The following is a 15140-nucleotide window of genomic DNA, read 5'->3' as shown; positions in this document are numbered from 1 at the left end:
GACTTAGAACATGTATTTGCCACATGCCCCCATTTATATTTGTTGAAGAAGGATATTGGAAATGTTATAAAGACTGTACTAGGAATAAATTATTTTTCATTAACCCCCGCAATAATTCTATTAGGCATAAATGAGGAGGAAGGAGAGATGCAGTTAGGGGGGGAATTCTTGTTTGTAGCGGTAGCAGTTCTTAGATTGTGCCTAGCCTCTGCATGGCTAGATCCTCTCCCGCCTACATTTCATCAGTGGCTTGCTAAATTGCTTTCGATGTATCATCTGGAGAAAGAGATATATGCTAGGAAAGGCAAAAACGGGAGGAAAATGGGCAGGGTAATCTGGGATCCCATCACTCGATGGAAGGAAGGGAATTTCAAAATTATTTTCACGAACTGAATGGGTCTGGTAATGCATGTTCATATATGCTTTCTGCTGACTAGAATTTGTGATTATTTGGTGTATAGTCTATTAAAGGTTCCTTATGGGTAGGCAGATAGTGCTTCGAAAGGGAGGGGGATATTGATCATGGTAATTAATGATCTTTATGGTCTCGCTTGTTTATCTCTTTTTTGTGTTATGTATTCTTATTCCTACGTTAAATTTTCTGGCCCTTGTCGCTCTTATTGTAGATGGAATATCTCACTGCTGTCACGCTACTTTTTGGAATAGTGCACTGTGCCTTGTACATAAATGTAAAAATGCTCAATAAAAAGATTTAAAAAAAAGGAACATTTACCCTCCGCCACTGAAGCGGCGCTGCAGATTTCGGAAGTCGGCTGGCTACCCAAGATCGGAGACCTGGTCTGTGAGAAGGTGGAGTACAAGAAAGAGTTTGGCCCCTCTTATCGTGCGCCTGTCCCAGTGCTTGGCGTGAAGGGTACTCGTATAGTCATTTTCCCACCACTTCCTGGTCGCAAAGATAACAGATACATCTCAGTGGACAATGTCAAACTACAACGCCTGGCCGATTCTACATAGTATGACACCTGCTGCTTCCTGTCCAACAATATGCAGGAATACAGTCTTGGCCAATTCCAACAACATCAGGCCTGACACTGCCATAGAGATGACCGCTGTTACTGATCCTTTGCTAAACCCTCTGGCTTGCAGTCTTCATGAAGAAACTGAATATACGTATCCTGCTACAGAGTCATTGCCTGGTTTGCAAGACAACACACTGAACCAGTCGCGTTTTTCCTTTGACTTTAACTCCACATCATCGAGTCCCCCCTCCAAATTTTCTGGTTTTATCACCTGGTTAAAAAGAGATTATTTGATTCCTCCTTGGATATACATTTGGTTGATACTCATCGCCATTTTTTTGTTCATGTCAATTGGATTTGGGACATTTTTCTCCCTTTTAATAAATGGTCACTTCCTAACTGAACGCTCTGCAGTTAAAATTATTGATGGAACTTTGGCACCGCACTCCTCATCGCACAACATGAAAAGAGACCAGACTTTTGTCAACATCTCTGCCTGGCCAGATGCCGATGGAATAGTTTGGGATGCAGTTAACTTCCAAATTCAAGGCCCCACAGAAGTGGTTAATGTTCCCAATGTACTTCGTGTTTATATGGGGGATGTAATGAAACAGAACATACGCTCTGATGATTGGGACGTACAAGCCGTTGAATCTTTGTTTTCTGATTTAAAGTATTATGCTGCATTTGATGCTGAGGATTTGGCCATCATTACCTGTATAAAGCTAATACATTTAGAAATGTTTTTAATTACACACAATGGGAACATTGCCCAGCTCCTATTGAAGGCAGTTCAAAAACTCTTTTGCAAAAATGTGTATATTTCACAGATTCTAATAAATCCAATCCAGATTCATTTTATTTTAAATTGCATATTACATCCAATTCCAAAGTCATGCTCACCCACACTAAATTAGTCTATTCCAAATTCTTTATTGATTAACTGGCAGTGGGTGGATATGAGCTGTGGAAGGATACAGTAGATCTTAAGTCTGTTTGGATTCTAAATTCTGGCAGGTGCACAGATCTGAAGCTTTGCATCGTGCATGCCTTATCCCAAAACAAATCCTATTTTTGAATAGTTTGATTTATCAAACAACCTGTTAAGGTTTAGCGACTGCAAAACAAATGAATGCACCTAAAACGCCTACACTGGCTCCTTATGACAACTGGGATAATCATACTGATTTGACCATTGACGATTTGCAGTTGTTGCTTACGAATGACACTTATAATATTTCTAGCCTGGACCCCCAGTGTTGGTTGGTTTGGCATATAAGTTTGGATTCTTGCCAATGCCGTTTTTTAGACAAAGCCCCAGGATACATTCATGATAGACCTGATCCACGTTTTTCTGACTCTCATTCAGTTACTGCCTATTCAGTAGGAAAGTTATGTCAAAATTGGTTGCAACACTCAACTCTTACGACAGTTAAACACCACTTGTCGTTGTTGTCAGGTGACGTTGACTTGACAGATTTTATAAAAGGGCTTTCTGGTCCAAGAACAAAAAGATTTATTTATGCCACTAACAGTGAAATCTGGAAGCTGTGCTAAATTGAAGCTGCTTCACGTCTAAGAGCAATAGACCAAGCTAATTTAGAAAAAGTGCTTGCTGTTATTGATAATAGTATTAACACTCTTTTTTCCCGTATTTACACATTAGACAATATTGTTTCATCCGTTGTGGATATTGTTCATGATGAAGTATCTGTTTTGTATCATGGTCAAAATCAATTGCGTTCAATTATGCAGTTTGCATGGACATTGCAAACTTTGAAGATGGGGAAAGTTCCATGGGATTACATGAACATGTCTTCATTATTTACGCCATTTAACTTGACAGACAGACAACAGTTTATGTCCATGAAGGATTCCACATACACTCTGTTACATATTGAAAAATTAGAACTTTGCCTTTTTCAGTTGCTGAAACTATTTCTGCAGTGTGGCTCATCCATGGGGTAATAACTTTGCCATTTTCCTTGTTTCAATTTAGTTCATGTATGAAACATTATCCCTTGGGCCACTATGAACCTTTAGGTAGTGCATTTCTACACCAAGTGTGGTCCCTACCTTTCACATACAGATGCTTACAGGATGACAAAGAGGTGTACCTCACTGGGGAGTCGTGTGATCCACACCCGATCATTCTCTTGTGTGCAAGAATATACAATTGCGCCAAATTTGGCGTGTATTTTGAGGGGTCATCCAGTACCAGCTATCACAACTACGTTTACCCTGCTAGCAAACGGTAGCTATTTGCTTTTAAATAATGAAGAATGCTGCGGCATGCTTGCTGGCATCCCTTACATTGTAATGGTCTCACAGCGTGTGGTTTGCTGTAAAGATGTGCTTTTTCCACCCCAGCATGGGAGGCTCGACATCTCAATTTGGCCTTCCATTACGACCTTGAAGGCAGAGTTCAACAAATTGAGCAGAATAAGAGCATTATTGTCCCAAAAAGAAGTTGTTCTCACATCTGCCTGTGAGACCTTCGTCCTTCACGTGGTTAACACCCGTACAGAAGTACATGCGATTCTTAATATCGATCTCCCACTACATTTTGGGGCGTTGATTCACACTATCTTTAATGCCTCTAACACAACAGGCATTGCCCATTTTTTTAAGTCTGTGGGTTTGGGCCTTGTGACCTCTTTTCAAACTATATTTGGTGTAATACCAGCATTTATCCATTCTTCTTATTCCGGTGGCTTGCCACTGTTACTTCCACTAGCCGCTGGACTCCTGCTGTTAATTTGCTTGCTCTGAAATAGATGCTCTTCCTGTGGCACCAATGAGCCGGGACCAGTTGCTGCTGCTTCATAGTCGTATGCTTGAATGCTACGGTACTTTGCCACTGGCCACTCGGAGCGTGGCTTATGGATTGTCCTTTCGTTTTGGTTATTTCATTTGCGTGCAACCAGTCTTCCACTGCCTGGAATGTTTGTTTGAACGGGCTTTGGATCTTTGCCTCTCCATTATGGTGTCTCCTGCCCCGGATTATGACCTGCTAATGAGTCCTCTAGTGGCGCAAGAGCTGGAATGTTCTGGTGTTGAGATTATGGTCTGCGTGGCTGCGCTTGGAGTTTTAGTGGAATGGGATGTCTGTGCAGCTACACCTGATTTCCTACAACAATGTTTCCTTGAGGAACACGCAAGTTGTCCACTGATGGTGCTAGAAGCTCCCATTGTTGGTGAACATGTATGTTCATTCTCTTTGCTGGAATGGATGGCTATTCTCTTCGCTGATAATATCAATGACTTCCTCTTGGAGGCTGTTGCAACTTACTGCTCATATACCCTAATGGATTAAGCTGGATGACTTCCATCAACTGCCGAATACTTTTGATAATGGCTTTTCTTTTTTACTTTTTTCTCTCAAATTGAGTTTATTTACACACAAATTAGTGCACCAATATGACTGCTGCTCTTAATTCTTGCTCCCTCTGACCTGAACTCTGTGAACTATTGAGTCCACTATCCGGTGGCCTGACCAAGGGGAGGGTGTAGTGAGGAAATGGGGTTACCTACAGACATTGCTAAGTTAGCATAAGTAGTATGTGTTTGGCTGCTATTCTGCCGCTTTTGCACACAACACTTCATGACTGTTCTCGTGAAATACTTTGCTGGCGCTGCTTCACATGAGAACTGTCTACCTTTCACATATCCAGCGGGGCACCGTGATCTCTGTCTGTACAGCCTGTTCAAGGTCGAATAACAATGTATGTTGTTGATTCACTTAGGTCAGTCCCACGCACAGACATAAAATGAAGCAGAGCAGCCCAAATGAAACTCGTGTGCTCTTAATATGGCATTACATGCATGAGAAGCCACTTGGAAAAAACCTTTCCAACATAGAAGAGCTGTGCTGATCCTAAGATGTAAATCACTGCATCTGATCTCGTAGGTATGGGGTCTCACTGACAAAGCCCAGAGATCTATAATTATTCTAAACTTGCTCATGAGCACAGGGAGGGTGGTAAAAGGAGCTATAGTCCTGTTTCCACTGTCATTATAATATGATTTCCTCTTTTGTGCTTTATGGAATTGTAACAATGTTAATTATATTATTTTTATGCATTATGCTGTTCGTATTGGCTAGAGTACTGCACCTTAGAGCATGTGAGTTAAAAATAAATATTTTAAACTATACAGTTTCTCTGATTACTCACGTTGTGGACAAGTATGAGTGTGAACGAAAGGGTGTTCTTGTTTTCCACTATTCCTGAGAGTTTACTAAGTCGCATGTTCTAGGTTGTCTAATCACTGGTAGCTTCGCTGTAGTACGGAGAAGGAATGAGACACTAATGCAAGTCGGATTGGGGTTCTGGGTACTGAGGTGGCTTTTTTGGTACACAACAATACACCGAGGTCCTCGTTTCCTGCGCATAGTTTTGTGCATGAGCCGAATCATCCTTGCAACAAACTAACTTCACTTTAACCTTTGTTTTTCAGTGACGATAGATAGATAGATAGATAGATAGATAGATAGATAGATAGATAGATAGATAGATAGATAGATAGATAGATAGATAGATAGATAGATAGATAGATAGATAGATAGATAGATAGATAGATAGATAGATAGATAGATAGATAGATAGATAGATAGATAGATAGATAGATAGATAGATAGATAGATAGATAGCTGCCCTCACATTTTTAACCCACTGGTTTCATACCTGCATTAACATCTCAATGCACATTCAATGGGGCCTGCTCCTCAGGAAAGGCTTTCAATTCAACAACTCCTACTCCAAAAAGAAATGGAGTTCAGGAGTGCATCACTTTTGTCTTGAATACAAAATGTTAGTACTCTATCTATTCATTAGAATTCTGTGGTGATCCTGCAGTCCATTACTTGGGAAAGTAACATTTCCTAGCTATTGAAAGGAATGTTCAATTCTGTTAAAGACACAGAGACGACAGTCTTCTGCTAGTGCTCAACTGAGACAACATAAAATCAAACCTAATTTAGGTGGGAGAATCTCAATTTTTGAAGTGAAAAATTACTTTATTTTAGCGGTTACCCACTTAAAATTTCCTCTGCTTCAATAGAAGTGAATGTGAAAAAAATCGGGGGAATGCATTTTCCCCAATCTCCCACTTTCCCATTTTAAAATGTTGGCATGTATGAAAGTGCATGTTTCAGTCTGTATGTCAGAATGTTTTACTGAAATGGATGACAAAGATATTTGAGAACTCATAGAAAATGTGTCCTCATTTCAGCTTGGTAGAACACTAACTATAATTTTTATGGCAAAACAAAACCCCATTTTGTTTATTTCTAAAGGATGTGCTTCAGTTTTACAGCTTAGATTCCATCAAGATGGCTTCAGGTGTGCCACATTTATATTAGAAATACAGTAAGTTAGCATACTAAATACTGTATACTCGGGTGTTAGCTGGCAGGCTGCTGTTGGTGATGAAAGTATATTTTTTGGTCTGCATGTCACAATGTTTTATTGACCTGGATGAGGACAATATTTGAGCACTCCTAGAAAATGTGTCCTCATTTTAGCTTTATTGAGCACTAAACAATTTCTATGACAAAAAGAACCTCTTAATTTGGTACATTTCTGAAGTGAATGCTTATCGTTTTACAGCTTTAAATCCATCAAGATGGAGTTTATTTGTACCTCACTTTCGTCGTGTGTCAAGATTCCACTTACTTGAAGTCCAGGTTTTCTGCTGGAATGAAGAGAGTCCCATCAATCACCTTGACACGAACTCTCAACACATGAAAATTCACGGGTGCTGGTGGCTAATCCGCTGGGAAAGGGGGGTTAGGATTGAACAGGACAAAAGTTGTGATATGGTATCGTAACTTCTAGCTTCGCTGGTGGTATTCACCCAGCTTTAAAAGTTGGGAATTTACTTTGACAGAGGAATTATTCAACAAGCTACTGTATCAATAAAAAACAGACAAGTTCAGCCATAACCACTTCTCTTCCCAAATGACAATTTAAAACTTAGGGCCAGATTTCTAGTTCAGCGGATGGCCCGTTGTTCCGCCACAGGGGTGGAGTATATTAATCTGTCCCCTTGGAGGAGGGACCGCCCACAAAATTCATAAATAACCGCCAAATTGGCATAATTTATAAAGCATTGGCAGGAACTGCCGTCATGACTGTTCCTGTCAATGCTTTTCACTGTTTAGTGCAGGGCGAAAGGCTATATGACGAAGCCCTGCACCAAACATTTTACTTTTTTATTTTCAAAAAGGAAATCCCAAAACTGGATTTTCTTATTAAAAATAAGAAAGAAAATGCCCCCCTTGCCATGGGAGTCAACTCGGAGGATAACTGACAGGCTGCAGCAGGTGGCGGAGTTGCATGTTTTAGTCTGCATGTAAGAATGCGTTAGTGGAATGGATGAGGAAGATATTTGAGAACTCATACAAAATGTGTCTGAATTTTACTTTCTAGGGCACTAGCCATCATTTTTATTACAAAAAAGAACCCCAACATTTTATTAATTTCTAAAGGAAATCAGTAGCGACTGCTCGGGATCGGCAGCTATGGGGCAGCTAGAGGGGGATACAAAAATAAGGACAGAAAAAAAATATATAATAAAACGTAACTTACCTGCTGCTGCGGTCGCCGTATTTCTCCTCTCCAGATCCCCAACTTCAGGGCTGGTGAACACTGCGCAGGCTCCCAGGTGGCAATTCTGACACTGCACTCTTGCTGGGAATACTATTCTCAGCATGTGAGCAGCATCAGGATTGGTCTGAGCAGCCTGGTTTGCCATGCAGACAGTACCTGGGAACCTCTGGCTATTCTCCACCTGGCTGTATAACACAGGTGGGTGAGGAAATGCTAAGTGTGCATGATGGTTTGATCGGCCTTAGACAGCCGGCCAAACAGGCATGCCCACTTAGTAGTGCCCATCATCCCTCATCTCCATTGTTGCACATACAGTGCATGCCCTGCCCCACCCTCGCTGGTAGCCTGCAGGTAAGAAGAAAAAGAAATGATAATAAAGTTGCTTAATTATCATTTGATTTTTCATCTGTTTAAATCTGCTGCCATCTAATGGGAAGATGCTCCTCCGCCATATTGGAGGAACCGCCTCTGAAGGAAATGTTTGAAGTTTTACCCTTATGATTCAATCAAGATGGCTTCAGGGGTGTCACGCTGTCAAAAATAAGAGTGATAGTGCTTTAATTGTTCTTTAGACCATTATCAGAGGTTGCAATCAAACACTGGGGAATCAACTGACGGGCTGTTGCTGGAAGTACATGCTTTTCTCAGTATGTCAGAATTAATTCTGACACCTGAAGAAGATAGTTAATTTCCAGGAACTATGCTCTCATTTTAGCTCCGGGAGCACCTTCAATAAGCTCTACTAGAAAATTACAATAGAAATCAGTTTTCTCTCAAACATGGTTCATCAAATCTCAGCAGATAATTCGCATTTTACACAGGGCAGAATCACTTTAGAATACACCACAGTTCCTAAAATGAGCATTGTACCACTAAAAAAAGATTTTTAATGAAACTAAAATCTGTTATTACCCTTTAAATGTGTTTCATTTTGACCCTCAAAAACAGGCTTTCATTTCAATGAGGACCAGGTCCCAGAGTCCCGTACGGGCTGCCAAAACATGTTGCCACTGTTGTGGCCAGCCAATGATGGGATTCCCCTTTGGGACCCACCCCCACATGCCTTTGGGTCAGGGTGTGCTTGCGCTGCCCTCTTACTTTACATTTTTTTCTTATTTTTAGGGCACAAGGACCGGGTCTCTGCATTCTGTATGGGCTGACACAACATATTGTTCATGTTGTGACTAGCCAATCAGGAAAGACAAGGACCCTTTAAATTGGCCAGTTAGAGCATATATGGACACCAATGGTCCAGAAACACCTACCATTTTAGCCCCGCCATGCCCTTCTCTAAATGCTAATTTCTAAAAACAAAAATGGCTGAACCGATGTATACGAAATCACAAAAAGCAGGTTGTAGGAAATTGGGTTCCTGGTTTGGGAAGGGCGGGGGGGGGTTACCATGCTCAAGCAGCAACCACAATTCCTGTCAGGTTGAAACATAACATAAGCAAACCACAAATTACCCTGTTCTTAACCCTCTGGTAGCTTGGCACAAAAGCAGTCTGGCTTAACTTAGAGGCAATGTGTAAAGTATGTATGCAGCACTTCAAAGAGAAATAAAGGGACAACACAAGAAAAACCCACACCAATTTCGAAAAATAGAATAAAATGTAGTAACAGAAATCCAATCAGCAGAACTGGAGATAAGAAGTTTTAAAGATTCAAAGCAGGCAGAGTCCAGGTGCTGGGTTCAAGGTGGTTGAAGCATTTTCTGTCCCGGCGGTTATGATCACAAGGCTCGTCAACTAGCCCGTGGAGTCACGCAGATGGTCCTGGGTTCAAGTTGCAGGTCCAGTCCTTCTCAGGCAGCAAGGCAGAAGGGCAGCAGAATAGCAGTCCTTCTTGCAGAGCAGCACAGCAGTCCATCCAATTCTTCCACAGAAGTGTACTGAAGAGTTAGGTCTGAGGGTCCATTATTTATACCTGGTACCCACTTTGATATAAGAGAAGTTTCTGGAGGTTTCCACCCTCCATGGCCTTACCCTAGCTTGTTTGGGTGTACAAAAGACTAGTGTTAAGCACTTCGGAAGTGTGCTCAAGAAGAGCCTTTCTAATGTGCAAGTGTGGTTGGTTACAGCTCCTCCCCCTCATCAAGCCAGAGATGGGCCGTCCTACCAACACCTATTCTGCTTTTGTCTCACTGTCTAGGCGCTATACACAAAGACCAGCTGTCAGCTACATCTAGTCATGTCATCCAGTATACAGGCATAAAATGATTAGGATAAGAAAAGTGGCATTTTCAGAATCATGACTTAAAATCGACTTTACCATTAAAGAGTGTTTTACATTACAATTCTTCAGACATCAAACTGGACATTCCTACTTGCTACCAACTGAAAGTTAGTATGTATTTGTCACGAAGTGACTGGACAATATGCGATACAAAAGGAGAGAAGAGGACAATGATTCACTCCCACCTTATGTCTCTCCTCGCCTCTATTTCCAGTCTCCCTCCGAGATGCCTGTCATCAACATGGACATTGCAGGGGACGGCACCTTTAAGAAACTCAACTTCCTGGAAGCGGGTTTTGCTGATGTCATGGGGACACGTAAACAAATCCCAGACCCCACTCAAGACGCCAACACCTAAACAAATCCCAGACCCCGCTCAGGACGCCAACCGTTTCACATACGGGTTTTTACGTTGGAACAGCGGCAGCGTCCCGAGTACGGATGGACACTCAAGAGCAGAGGACCAGGAGAGATTAAGCATCGATGGTGGAGAACCAGCGAGGATCACCATGATGAATACAAGCCCCAGCTAGGCCCGCAAGAGACAAGGGTTCGCTCTCCTGTAACGAAATCTATAAGGAAGTTGGCACGGAAACTGCAAAGTACAAAAACAACGTTTATTAACCCTTAAGGGTGGTCCTACAATCCACACAACACTCTTCAGTATTGCAAGGAGTAGCACACAGAACTTGCGTACATTGTCCCCTTTTATACACAACAGAGGGGCTCATGAGTGGGTGGATACCACATGAAGTCGAAGAACATTACCATTTAGGGTCATTCTCGATACCAAATCAATACATGGGCGGAGCTAACACACTCCTTGAGCCCGCGAAAACACATGGTCAAGCAAAGCTAATTATAACAGATGTGGTCAAGTCTGGGCATGCGCCAGATGGACAAGAGGGCTATTTATAAACTGTTGCTAGGCAGATTACAAGAGCAACTAACACAGAGGTCGGACTCTCCTCGTGGTGAACACGTGGCAGCATGTCAATACAAAATGGAGTCCGGACTTCGGCCAACATAAGGAGGAAAACACGATTAAAGGGAAACATTAATGTTTTCAGTAAATGCTTAATCACATTCTGCTTTAATTTACAACAGACGACCCTTTCAGCATTTACTGAAGACATCCGGTTTCCAGGAATAATCATCATATATGTCAATTATCATCATTCCTTTAACCTCTTTAGCTAGACCCTTCTGGCGGGCAACATCGGCAATAGCTTTCTTATCTGGAATGCAGAATGAAATGCATACGGAACAGCACAATGGTCCACATTGAATACACATACAAAAAAGGAACAGAATTGCTACAATAATACAGAGACCAGTTAGAACCTTCCAACCCCAGGCAGTAACCAACGCCCAAAACCATCCAGAAAAGGACCAAGTGCCGTTTTCTGTGTGGATTTCAGCTGCTATTTTATGCAGCTTATTAATGGCGTTATAAACGGATGGCGTATGATCAGGGATGAACACACAGCAGCTACTTCCAATAATTTTACAGGCTCCTCCTCGATCAGCTAGCATCACATCCAATACCATACGATTCTGCAATGCAACAATCCTGGTAATCTGTAATTCTTCCGTAAGATTCCCAAGAGCAGCAGCAGTCTGATTAGTCACAGCTTCTACCACTCTCGTTAATCTCCGGATCTTCCTACTATTCAAAGCAGCTCCAACAAAGAAAAACAGTCCTAAGTTAAAATCAATATACTGTTGCAAGCTAGTATCAGTTTGATCCACCTCATTAATAGATAGAGTACGTTTATATCTATTTACAGTCACATTATTCAACAACTTCAAATCCTTATGATATGACGCGGGTGCTAAGAATACAGGAGGTAATAGGAATGATACATAGCATACCCCAGACCACCCAGCCGGCAAACGGTAATAACCTTTATTTCCACATACAAAATAGGTATTATGGGATGCTAGGAAGGTGCTATTATTTAACCCATCAATGTTTAACACAGTTATACAATCACTGACACCGACAGGGATAAAACCCACACTCTGGACGCACAGGTCCGCTTGGGCTTGTGCCACTTGGATTACAAATTTTTCCTTCCCCACAGTGTCTCTGGTATTCGTGAAGATATAGGGAATGGATTCATTGTCCGGTCGGTACTCTTCCCATTCCCAAATTGTCCCATTCGCTTGTGGATATCCATTCTTGTCCTGATGGCATTCTTTATTAAGTCTGAAAAGCAATCGTCCCACTGTCGGTTTTCGAGTGGCAAACAACAGAGTGTACCATGCTCTACAAGAGCCATTGTGAGAGAAAGGAAGGGGTATGAATGGCGTACCTCCTTTCTTCTGATGGGCTGGCATCATCCCACATATCCAACAGTTCGTAGCATTTGTAGCAACGTGGGTGTGATGCAGCATCTGAATGAAAGTGTTATTCAAATAGGATTGTCGATGCTTCAACTCTTGGTATGGCAATGTGTAAAAGTAGTGCTCCGCAGGCACTGGAGTCGTCAACACAAGTGTCTTTCGAGCAGGAGTTGCCTCCTCCACAAACCATGTGGTTATACCAACGATAGCTACTGTTAGCATGAACCCCAACGCACAAAGAATTTTCTTCTTCTCCATGTCAAAGGAAACAATACCCTGATATCTTCCTGAAACTAAAAGTCTGTCAGAACTCTTCCCCTTGGGCAGCGGTTGATTTCTTCACCAGCGGGCCAAGACGGGTGTCGCTACACTAATGCAGGGCTGATCCCCCCCCCTTGCCTCATCGGCTCTCCGTTTCACTAACCCAAGGGCCGTTCTGACAGTATGTCCCGGTACTGGAAATCTCACTTCCTTGGTCGCAGATGATATCGCCTTCCTCCAGAAGTCGTGTGGTCCGAAAAGAGCTCCTCAGTGTCGTTTGGCTCTGCAGCACGGCCTGTCTCTGCTGCTAGGATGTCTCGTTGATCGGTCAGCACGGCAGACTCCACCAATCCGGGCGGTACCTTTCGACAGTGCAAGGAATGGATCCAATTCTTCTTGTTCGAGACTCGCACAGCCGTCCTCGTTGCAAGAAGAACTTGCTCAGGTCCGACCCATCTCGGCTCCAAACTGTTCGTTCTGTCGAAAACCTTCAGCATGACATGATCCCCAGGCCGGAGACCATGTCCTTCACCGGTAGACCGATCAGGGAGCGCCTCTCGGACCTGTTGATGAATAGAAACCAAGTTATCCGTTAACTGTGCCAGATAATCACTCATCATCACACACGGTACATCATACACAGCCTTAGGTCTTGGTGGACCCCAAATATTCATTGGGCGTCCAAATACAATCTCATAGGGTGTAAGGCCGGTTCGGGAGTGTGGCACCGACCTAATTGACAATAACGCCAGTGGCAAAGCGTCTGGCCAAGTCAAAGACGTTGAAGCTTGAATTTTGGCGATCTTAAGCTTCAGTGTACCATTATATTTCTCGACTAGTCCTGCAGACTGAGGGTGGAACACGGCGTGGAACTTCTGGGTGATGCCTAGGCCCTTCAAGACATACTTTATAACATCTGCTACAAAGTGAGGGCCATTATCACTCCACAGAAGTCTACAGACGCCGTATCGGGGGAAAAACTCTTTCAGCAATAGCTTCGCTGTAGTCATTGCAGTATTGTCTTTCGCAGGGTACGCCTCGACCCATTTACTAAAGGCGCAAACCACTACTAGAACATACTTCAAATTGTTACAGCGCTCAAGCTGGATGTAGTCCATCTGCAGAACCTCAAAGGGTGCAGTGGGTGTCGCAAATCCTCCTGCTGGAGTTCGCGTGCCTTTCCCTGGGTTATACTTCAGACAGATCATACAGGTCTGCACCACCCTCTTTGCCGTGCTAGCAATCTCTGGATGCTCCCAGACTTGGGTAAGCAATTTCACAATTGCGGAAGCTCCAACATGTGCTAGCCCATGTGCCATCTGGACCATAGGTTGTACAAAAGCCGTGGGTAATTTCCATCTATCCATCTGCTTATTTCTCCAGCAACCCTCGTCATCCAGTTCTCCTTCGCTAGCCCATTGTTCCCGCTCTTTGTCAGAAGCGGTCTTTTGTATTTCTCGCACTTCCTCCTTCGCATCATGCCATCTCTCCACCTGTGACTTCACTACATACATGGCAGTAGTACCGGGCTGCATCGCAGTCTCCCGTGCTACTCGATCCGCTAACGCATTCCCTTCTCCAACCTTATCAACTACTTTCCTATGGGCACTACACTTAACAATGGCAATTTTCTTTGGGTATGTCAATGCAGTTAAAAGATTGTGGACTAACTCCCCATGCATTATCTGCACCCCATGTGACGTTAGAAACCCTCTCTCCTTCCAGAGTAGGCCGAAATCATGCGCTACTCCGAAGGCATAGCGGCTGTCTGTGTAAACATTCACACACAATCCTGTACTAAGCTCACACGCTCGTGTTAACGCTATCAGTTCCGCTGCTTGGGCTGATTTCTGTGGTATGCGTGCTGTCTCCACTATCGTCTGTAACGTAGTAATTGCATATGCTGCTGAAGTCGTACCATCTGGTAACTTCAGGCATGATCCATCTACCCACAACTCTCCATCTACCTCTGAAAAGGGCGTATCCTGGAGATCAATACGACCCTTTGTTTGTTCCTCAGTCACAAGAATACAATCATGCGCTTTCTGTGCCTCAGGCTGGGTCTCGGGGTATGGCAACAATGTGGCCGGGTTTAATGTCACGCACCTTTTTAACGTAATGTGAGGAGCTAAAAGCGTCAACTCATATCCCGTTAAACGGGCACTGGTCAAATGCTGCGTCTTTGTTTGATTAAGCAGGGCATCAACAGCGTGGGGAACTAACACCAACAGTTTATGGGACAATACAATTCCTTCACTCTGCCGTATTGACACAGCTGTCGCCGCAACCGAGCGAAAACACCCCGGCAATGCTCGGGCGACAGGATCAAGTACAGCCGAAAAGTATGCACAAGGGCGCTGCTTATCACCATGCATCTGTACTAAAACTGATAATGCACATCCATCTTTCTCATGCACATACAACGAAAAGGGTTTTGCATAATCAGGGGTCCCTAACACTGGTGCTGAACAAAGGGCCTGTCGCAATTGCTGAAAAGCAGCATCACACTCATCTGACCAAGGGATTGGGATAGGCGTATCTTTTGTCAAGAGGGCTAGTAATGGCTTAGCCGTGTGTGAAAACCCCAGTATCCACTGTCTACAAAAAGAAACGAGGCCCAAAAATGCACGCACATCCTTCTGCGTGGATGGCCTCGGTGTGTCCAAGATTACTTGGATACGATCTGGTGTGAGTGCACGCCCCT

Source organism: Triturus cristatus, chromosome 12, assembly GCF_964204655.1.
Source record: "Triturus cristatus chromosome 12, aTriCri1.1, whole genome shotgun sequence".
Classification (NCBI taxonomy): Eukaryota; Metazoa; Chordata; class Amphibia; order Caudata; family Salamandridae; genus Triturus; species Triturus cristatus.
Note: the sequence above shows the minus strand (reverse complement) of the source record.